At 40.2% G+C, this 8,121-nt stretch overlaps 1 pseudogene; it reads right to left on the reverse strand.

Annotated features, from left to right (window-relative positions):
• Window positions 1-546: 546 nt before the first annotated feature.
• Window positions 547-1,125, reverse strand: LOC114223886 (large ribosomal subunit protein eL29 pseudogene; annotated as a pseudogene).
• Between the last annotated feature and the right edge of the window lie 6,996 nt (window positions 1,126-8,121).

Below are 8,121 nucleotides of genomic sequence, written 5' to 3' on the forward strand. Positions count from 1 at the left end.
ACTCTGTACTTCCAGTAACGTAAGTCAACACATTTACTATTCCTTTAGCCAGTTGGAGTTGGTGCTCTCTGGTTCCTGCCGACAGACGATGGAAATTTTCATTTCATTGTACTTGAACTATTCATTCATGCTAGTTTTTCCTCTGCACTCATGCAGCAGGCTGTGGAAAAGTATTAAGAATGACTCACCTGCAATGTGTCCACTTGGTCTAGAATCTCAGCAGCAGAAAGAACCTAAGCTGTGAGGTTGTTATGTAGAGAAATAACATTTAATACATATGTCATGAATAAATAAGAAAAAATAATATTGCAGCTAACATTTATTGAGTGCTTACTACTTGCCAAAACACACAAAGGAATTGTTCCTTTTAGGTGTTCACAGCCCAATCAGATGCCACTGTGATTATTCCCACTGATCAAATGAAGTGAGAAATTAAGTAACTTGTCCAGGAGCACTCATAGGATTTCAGTCAACTCATCCAATTTCAGGGCCCAAGCTCTCCATTTTTATTTTTCTTTATTTGTTTATTTATTACTTATTTATTCATTACTGGTTTAGGTTTATTTGTACAACTAGCACAGGAGGACACTAGCCTCATGCAGCAGAAGCCCAGGGGTCACAGTAATGTTTCTGTCCTCATATTGACTAACAGAGCCCTCTACCCTGGAGCCCTCGTAGGAGCCTGGGCACCTTTGGGAACCAGAGCCAGAGTGGCAGCTGCAGCCTGGGCTTTGGTGTGAGCCTTTCCCTAGGCCTTTGGTCAGCAGAACCTGAGACCCTTGGCAATGTGGCACGAGCAGGTGTCTCAAGCTTGGGGTGAGTGATGTAGGCAAGTTGATGGAACTGGTGGCTGTCACCCTTTGGGATCTTCAGTTTGACTTCGTTGGGCTTGTTGAGGGCCTGCACAGCCTCAGCACATGCACTCGTGGCCTTGGCATTGTTGGCCGGCATCTTCTTCACTCCCTTCTTGTTGTGCTTCTTGGCAAAGTGCATGTTCCTCAGAAACTTGGGGTCCACCTCCTTAACAGATTCCCATCTTTGTGTTTGGGATTTCTTGATGCTGTTTCTGTGCCATTTTCATGACCTGTTGTGTGTGGTGTTGTTCTTGTCCTTGGCCATGTCTATACCAAAGACCACAGTTCCCGAGTACATAGGACCAGTCAAGTTCTGTATTTTTTTATTTCAGCTACTTTGGATGTTTTCTAGTTCATAGCTACTCAAAATGTGGTCCAGGTCCAGATACAAGTCTGCAAACCATCTGCACCATTTAATTCAGCTGATTTTTTTTTTTTTAAATAGTAAGGCTTTCCCAGTGAAGAAAGCATACATTCTAACTGAACAAAGGCTGGTCTTCCTTAAGAAATAAATTGCTAACATCTTAACCAACAATGCAATGTTTGGAATGGTGCTAGTTCAGTTTATTACCTAAAAGGAAACTCTCTGACTGTATGATAATCACATATACAGAGAGTTTGTATAATGGTGTTCAACTTTTTTCTTGCCATTCCTTTCAAGTTGTTATCAGCTCATAAAGAATTTATTTGGGCTATCCTCCCTCTCTCTGATACTGCTTCCCCTTCACTCCTCACTTCACCACCCCAAACACTCCTCAGGGCTTCCTCTCCTCTGCTCACCTTTCCCAGGCTCCAAGTGAGCCTCACCAGGTCCCCAAGGTTCTGAACATTGCTTCTGGCTCCAAGGCTAGGTCCTTACTGTGCTTTGAGGGAGGAGGCCTGAAGTCTTTCAGATTCCTCAGAGTCGAGCATCTGTAGAAAAAAATAAATAAAACACATCAAAACCATCCCTTTTAGCCAATATTGGTCAACTTCCTATGGAATAGCTTCAGGTGTTATTTTGTTTAAGAACATCCTGTTCTTCCCCAAAGGAAAAAGAAGGAGAGGATGAGAAGGAATAAAAATTCTACCCTACCAAACATACACCCTCTGGTTGTGCTCATTTTTTTTCTCACATGTTGAAGAATATGGAAAATGATATCCTCCTTGAATGGCATTTGAGACCCACTGGTCTTGATCAAGCACCCATCTGTCAGACACTAATACAAAATTGATCTTTCGTGCACACAGCATGTACAGGGTAAGAGGAGAAAATAATGGGTCTTTTTAAAAAATGAAGAAAAGATACTGCCTTCCTCGCTCTTTAGGGTTTCTGACTCTGACGTCAATTGCTATCTGGTAGCTCCATCAGTGGAATGAAAAATTGTGTATATTTGTGCATTTTTTCTGGAGAAAGAGTCTGTGACTCCAGGTAGGTTGATAGGGACACATTCCTCATCTGTTTGCCCAATGCAGAGAGAGCAGTCAACTACATGGTTAGCATACTTTTCTTCTTCCACTTATGGGTAGATGGAAATATATATATTTCATCACATTTTTATGAAAATATGACAAATTAATAAACAAACTTGTGTGACATAACCATGAAAATCTATGCCATGGCTTCAGACTATGCTCATGCCTTTTCCAGTCATCTCACAAATACCCTTCACCCCTAATGGAGAGAAAAGTAAATGTATGTCTTATTCTATGTAAGTCAGTAAAGGAAGGTGACAGATTTGAATTTCATTTGGAGATGGCTAAATGGAGAGAATGTATAACTCAAAACCAATAAAGCTTGAAGACAGTGTCAATTTGGAATTTAGCTTTTTTTGTCATGAGACAATTTAGAGATCAGAAGGAGATGAGTTTTTCCTACAAAGTGAAAGGAATCTCTTAATTTTTCAGTAATAATGGACACGTTGTCACATGTCTGTTCTTAACTTTCAACTTTTACTTTGATTCTCCTTTGGAACTTAGATCACTTATGAAAATACAGTAGCATCGGCCTTTATCTATACTTTTTTTTTAATTTTTTTATTGTTATGTTAATCACCGTACATTACATCATTAGTTTTTGATGTAGTGTTCCATGATTCATTGTTTGTGCATAACACCCAGTGCTCCATGCAGAACGTGCCCTCTTTAATACCCATCACCAGGCTAACCCATCCCCCTACCCCCCTCCTCTCTAGAACCCTCAGTTTGTTTTTCAGAGTCCATCATCTCTAATGGTTCGTCTCCCCCTCCGACTTACTCCCCTTCATTCTTCCCCTCCTGCTATCTTCTTCTTTTTTTTTCCTTAACATATATTGCATTGTTTCAGAAGTACAGATCTGTGATTCAACAGTCTTGCACAATTCACAGCACTCACCATAGCACATACCCTCCCCAATGTCTATCACCCAGCCACCCCATCCCTCCCACCCCCCCACCACTCCAGCAACCCTCAGTTTGTTTCCTGAGATTAAGAATTCCTCATATCAGTGACCTTTATCTATACTTTGCAAACAAATAAGAAAGTTAGTTTGTTCTACATTCAACCATACTTTTCAAGAGAGAAAGAGGATAGTATATAACAAATCTTAAAAACCACGCTATTTTTGTAGATATGAATTTAGGTAATTATCATTTAGGGATTTTTATATTCATTTGGAAAGTCTTGTATTTTAATAGAGACTTTTGCAAATAAGCACATTGGATTAAACACCAATTGGCTTGTAAATTAAGCCCTAAACAGTTAAAACCATCAGCCTTTTTGCGGCGAGTCTTAGATACCAAGAGCTCAACTAAGTCACTCTGAAAGCTTCTCAGTGGTCACCCCTGACATTTTCTGACATGCTTCCCAGAACTCAGGGGCCAAGGAACATCTGGTACCACATTTATGATTTATCATTACATAAACCAAAGATGCTGAGAATGCCCACATGAAAGAAGCACGCTGTAAACAATTTTAGTTTCAATAATAATCGGTCTTTGTGCTGTTAACTTTTCAAAGAACTTTCATAAACAAATAACATGAAATAACATTTAAACATCACTTTATCACCTCCAGAACCCCTTTACATGCATTATTTCATTTGTCTTTCACAAGAATTCTGTAGAATAGATGGGCCAGGGACTTATACCCATATTCTTCAGATGAGAAAACCAAGGACTCATATCCACATTCTTCAGATGAAGGGATCTGACTGTGTCACACAACTAGCAAGGAGTAATGTTACAAGTTCTCTAGTGCTCTTTTCACCATACCTTGATGTAACTCTCATTTAACGTCTCCTGTTGATCTTACAATTGTCTTTCCAGATAATTGGAGGTGATACTATGATCAATATCATAATTATATCAATATGATAGTTACAATGTTGTCTCAGGTTGGGTACTAGTTTCTTTGAGGAGCCACTTCTGGATTCCAAAAAAAAAAAAGAAGTCGGGTCTCATTTGAGATTTCTGGATACACTATGTTCCTAGACCCTAAGGACAAAACAAAACAAAACAAAACCCACCACAGAACAAAACAAAACAAAGTACCAAAGGAAGCTTTTAAGAGTGTGGAATGTGCAGAGGAAGAGCACTGAATGGTAGAGTCTAAGATGAGCTGGGGGTGGATCCATACCCAACTAATTATGTGGCCTTGATAAAATCACTAAGGATGGGTGTTAGTTTTGTGGACAAGGCACCAAATACTGGTAGTGCTCTTAAAAATCTGTTTTCTAAATGAGAAAAAAAAAAATCAACTCTCTCAGGGCAACAAAACAGAAAAGTAGAATTGGGATTTATGGCTCCAAGACCTGTACTGGCCTCAACAACCTCAGTGATTTTGTTGACTGCAATGACCTTTAAAAGTCCCTTCTATCTCTCAAATTCTGAGTCTATGTTGATATTATAGAGGTTCACAAACAAATCAAACTCTCCCAGTTGACTTCAATCTCCTATGGTTTTTAACAATAATTTGAAATTTAAGCTAGTAAATTGTGATGTATCTTAAAAGGCCATTATGGTTCTATAGTACTAGCTTGCTGTTGTTATTGTCAGTGTTGTTGTTACTAATTTGGTATTAGGTTCCTCTAATTGTTTACTGACATCTGGCTTAAGTTTTATTTATTGCACCAAATCATGTATCTTCAAAGACCACTCATACCTTTCCTGTTTTTCTGCTACCCAAATCAAACCTCATCTGACAAGAAGAATAACATCTTTTTATCAAAGAAGTCTAATCTGACAAGTTAGCATTTAAATACACTTTTTAGTTCTCATAAGGAAGCAACTGAATATAGTCTCCAGTATGAAACATTGTTAAATATTTTGTGTTTTTTTACCAAAATTAGGGAATTTGCAAATCTCTTTTTCTTCTAATATTTTTTTTATTACTCGTTCTTTCCTTTCCTTTAGAGATTTCAATTACATGCATGTTAGGACTTTGAATATTACTCCATTGAGGCTCTGTTCATTTTTCCCCTAATCTGTTTTCTCTCTGCTCTTTAGATTGGATAATTTTTATTAATCTGTTTCTGTTGATCTTTTTCTGATGTCATCTCCAATCCATTGTTAAGTCCATCAGTGAATTCATATTTCAGGAAACTTATTTATTTAACAAAATTTCCATTAAGTTTTTAAAATTTAAATTCAAGTTAGTTAACATATAATGTAGTGGTTTCAGGAGTAAAATTTTGTGATTCATCACTTACATATACACCCAGTGCACATCACAGCCAAGTGCCCTTCTTAATGCCCATCACCCATTTAGCCCATCCCCTACCCACCCGTCCTCCAGCAACCCTCAGTTTGTTCTCTATAGTTAAAAGTCTCTTATGGTTTACTGGGTGTTATACACAAACAATGAATCATGGAACACTACATCAAAAATCAACTGATAGCCTTATGGAGTTTCCCTTGTATGTAACTGTTTTCTTTTCTCTTGCTGCTTTTAAAATTCTCTCTTCACTACCTTTTGCCATTTTAGTTACTATGTGTCTTGTGGACTTCATTGGGTTGATTTTGTTGAGGGCTCTCTGTACCTCTTGGGTTAGGATTTCTGTTTCCTTCCCCAGATTTAGGAAGTTTTCAGCTATCAAATTTATTCAAATAAATTTTCTGTCCCCTTTTGTGTCTCTTCTACTGGTATCTGTATAATGTAAATGTTATTATGCTGGCTGGTGTTGCTGAGTTTCCTAAGTCTATTTTCATTTTTTTTTTAATTACCTTTCTCTCTCCTGTTCAGATCAATTGCTTTCCATTACTCTGGCCTCCAGGTCATGATCTTCCACTGCTCTTTCACTTCCTCTAGCTTATTATTTATTCCCTCTAGTGTATTTTAAATTTCAGTTATTGAGCTCTTCATCTCTGGTTCTTTTTTGTTTCCTATCTCTTTGTTAAGGGTCTCACTGAGATCCTCTACTTTTTTTCTCAATTCCAGTGGGTATCTTTATGATCATTACTTTAAGTTCTCTATCAGGCATATTGCTTATCTCCCTTTCCTTGAGGTGTCTTGCTGTGATTTTGTCCAGTTCTTTCATTGGGAACACATGCCTCTGTCTTTTTATTTTGTCTAACACTCTGTGTCTGTTTCTATGTTTTAGGAAAATCAGCTATGCCTCCTGCTTTAGAAAGTAGTGGCCCTATGAAGAAGAGGTCCTGTAGTGTCCTGCAATGCAATGTCCCCTTTTCACTACAACCTGGCCCTTTTGGAGCATCTCCTATGTGTGTTGTGTGCATCCTACTATTGTGGCTGAGCTGTGTTTGCCTTCAGTCCAGTCATCTGCAATGGCTCTCTTTGCATGTTGTGAGAAGGGCTTAGTCCCCACGTCGTTAATGGGCCAGTTTAGGGCCACATTGGGCTTGAGTTGAGTCAGACCAGGCATTTGCCAGAGATGTAGTAACACCAAACTGCAGGGCACTTTCCCTGTGTTGTGCCCTGAGAAGCTTTTGTTGGTGGGTGGGGCCTGCAGTCAGACTAGTTGTTTGCCCCCAGTCCACTGCTGGAGCCTCAGTCTGATGGTGGCGTGTGGTTATCTTTCCCTCTCCATGGGGCAGGGATCACTTTGGAGTGGTGCTGGCCCCTGTCAGGGCTGCTTGCTCACTACCACGTTTGTGACACTGCTTTGGATAGGCTCCAGCCAAGAGCCTATTGATAGGGCAGGGCATGTGCTGTTAGCAAGGTTTTACCTGGTCCACTGCAGGAGGGGACCTGCAGCTACTGGGACACAGGCAGGCCAGGTTGGAAGGGGCAAATCTGCAGAACCACATGGGGGTGGGGCAGCAGTGTTAACAAGTTTTAGTGGGACTGCTGGGGGAGGGTACCTGGAGCAAAGACTTGGCTGGGGGCAGGGGGCAGGTCCACAGGAGAACATGGGGACAGGTCACACCATTAGTAAGTTAGGTAGTGAGTGTTGGCACTGTGTTGGTTCCTGCCGGTGTCCATGTGTTTATGCTGGGGAGGGAAATGTCATCTGCCAACTCCTTGTTCATGGAGGTCTCCCAATATCTCTGCCCTTTCAGTGCATGCTCTAAGATTAGTTAACAAATCTCTCTCCCATATACTCCAGGCACTTTTAAAACTATTGCTTCTAAGCTGTATCTCTGTAGGGCTGTTTGTTGTGTTGCATTTTTAAGGGGAATGAGGATTCAGTTTTCTCTTGCCCTCCTAGCTCTCTCAGAGCCAAGCCTGCTGATTTTTAAAGTTCTAGGTGTTAAGCTCCGCTGACTGTAAGAACTCATGAGATTCATCCCCTTTGGTTTCCAAAGTCAAATATTATGGGGATTTGTCTCTCCTATGTGGGTCCCCCATGTGCACTCTATGGTGTGAGAGTCTGTTTCTCTCCCTTCTCCATACCTGTGCCATCCGTCCCTCCTGTTGACAGTTCCACTGGTCCATTTAACTCCCAGCCATCTCTCTACCCTTCCTACCCTTTTCAATGTGGCCTCTTCTATACATTTAGCTGTGGAGATTCTGTCCTGCCAGTCTTTGGGTCATTTGGGGGTTATTTACACTGTTGTGGGTGTTATCTAGTTGTATCCATGGGACAAGGTGAGCTTAGGGTCCTCCTACTCTTCCATTTTCCCTAGAAGTCTCACAAGTCACTTTTATAAAAGCTTTATTGGCTGCCATATAGTCAGTAAGAACTGTAATTAACCCACACTTAATTTTGCAGGAAATCAAGTAGTTTGGCCTCTTTATAGTGAGGTTTCTACTCATCAATGCAAGGCAGAATGTAGAATCTCCATGGAAAGGAATTTATACCTCTAAGAATCACTGCTCCAGAAACTGATAAAATTTAAATCACAGAAC

Source organism: Eumetopias jubatus, unplaced genomic scaffold, assembly GCF_037043125.1.
Source record: "Eumetopias jubatus isolate StellerSeaLion01/CBP00866 unplaced genomic scaffold, mEumJub1_p1.0 scaffold_6, whole genome shotgun sequence".
NCBI classification, from domain to species: domain Eukaryota; kingdom Metazoa; phylum Chordata; class Mammalia; order Carnivora; family Otariidae; genus Eumetopias; species Eumetopias jubatus.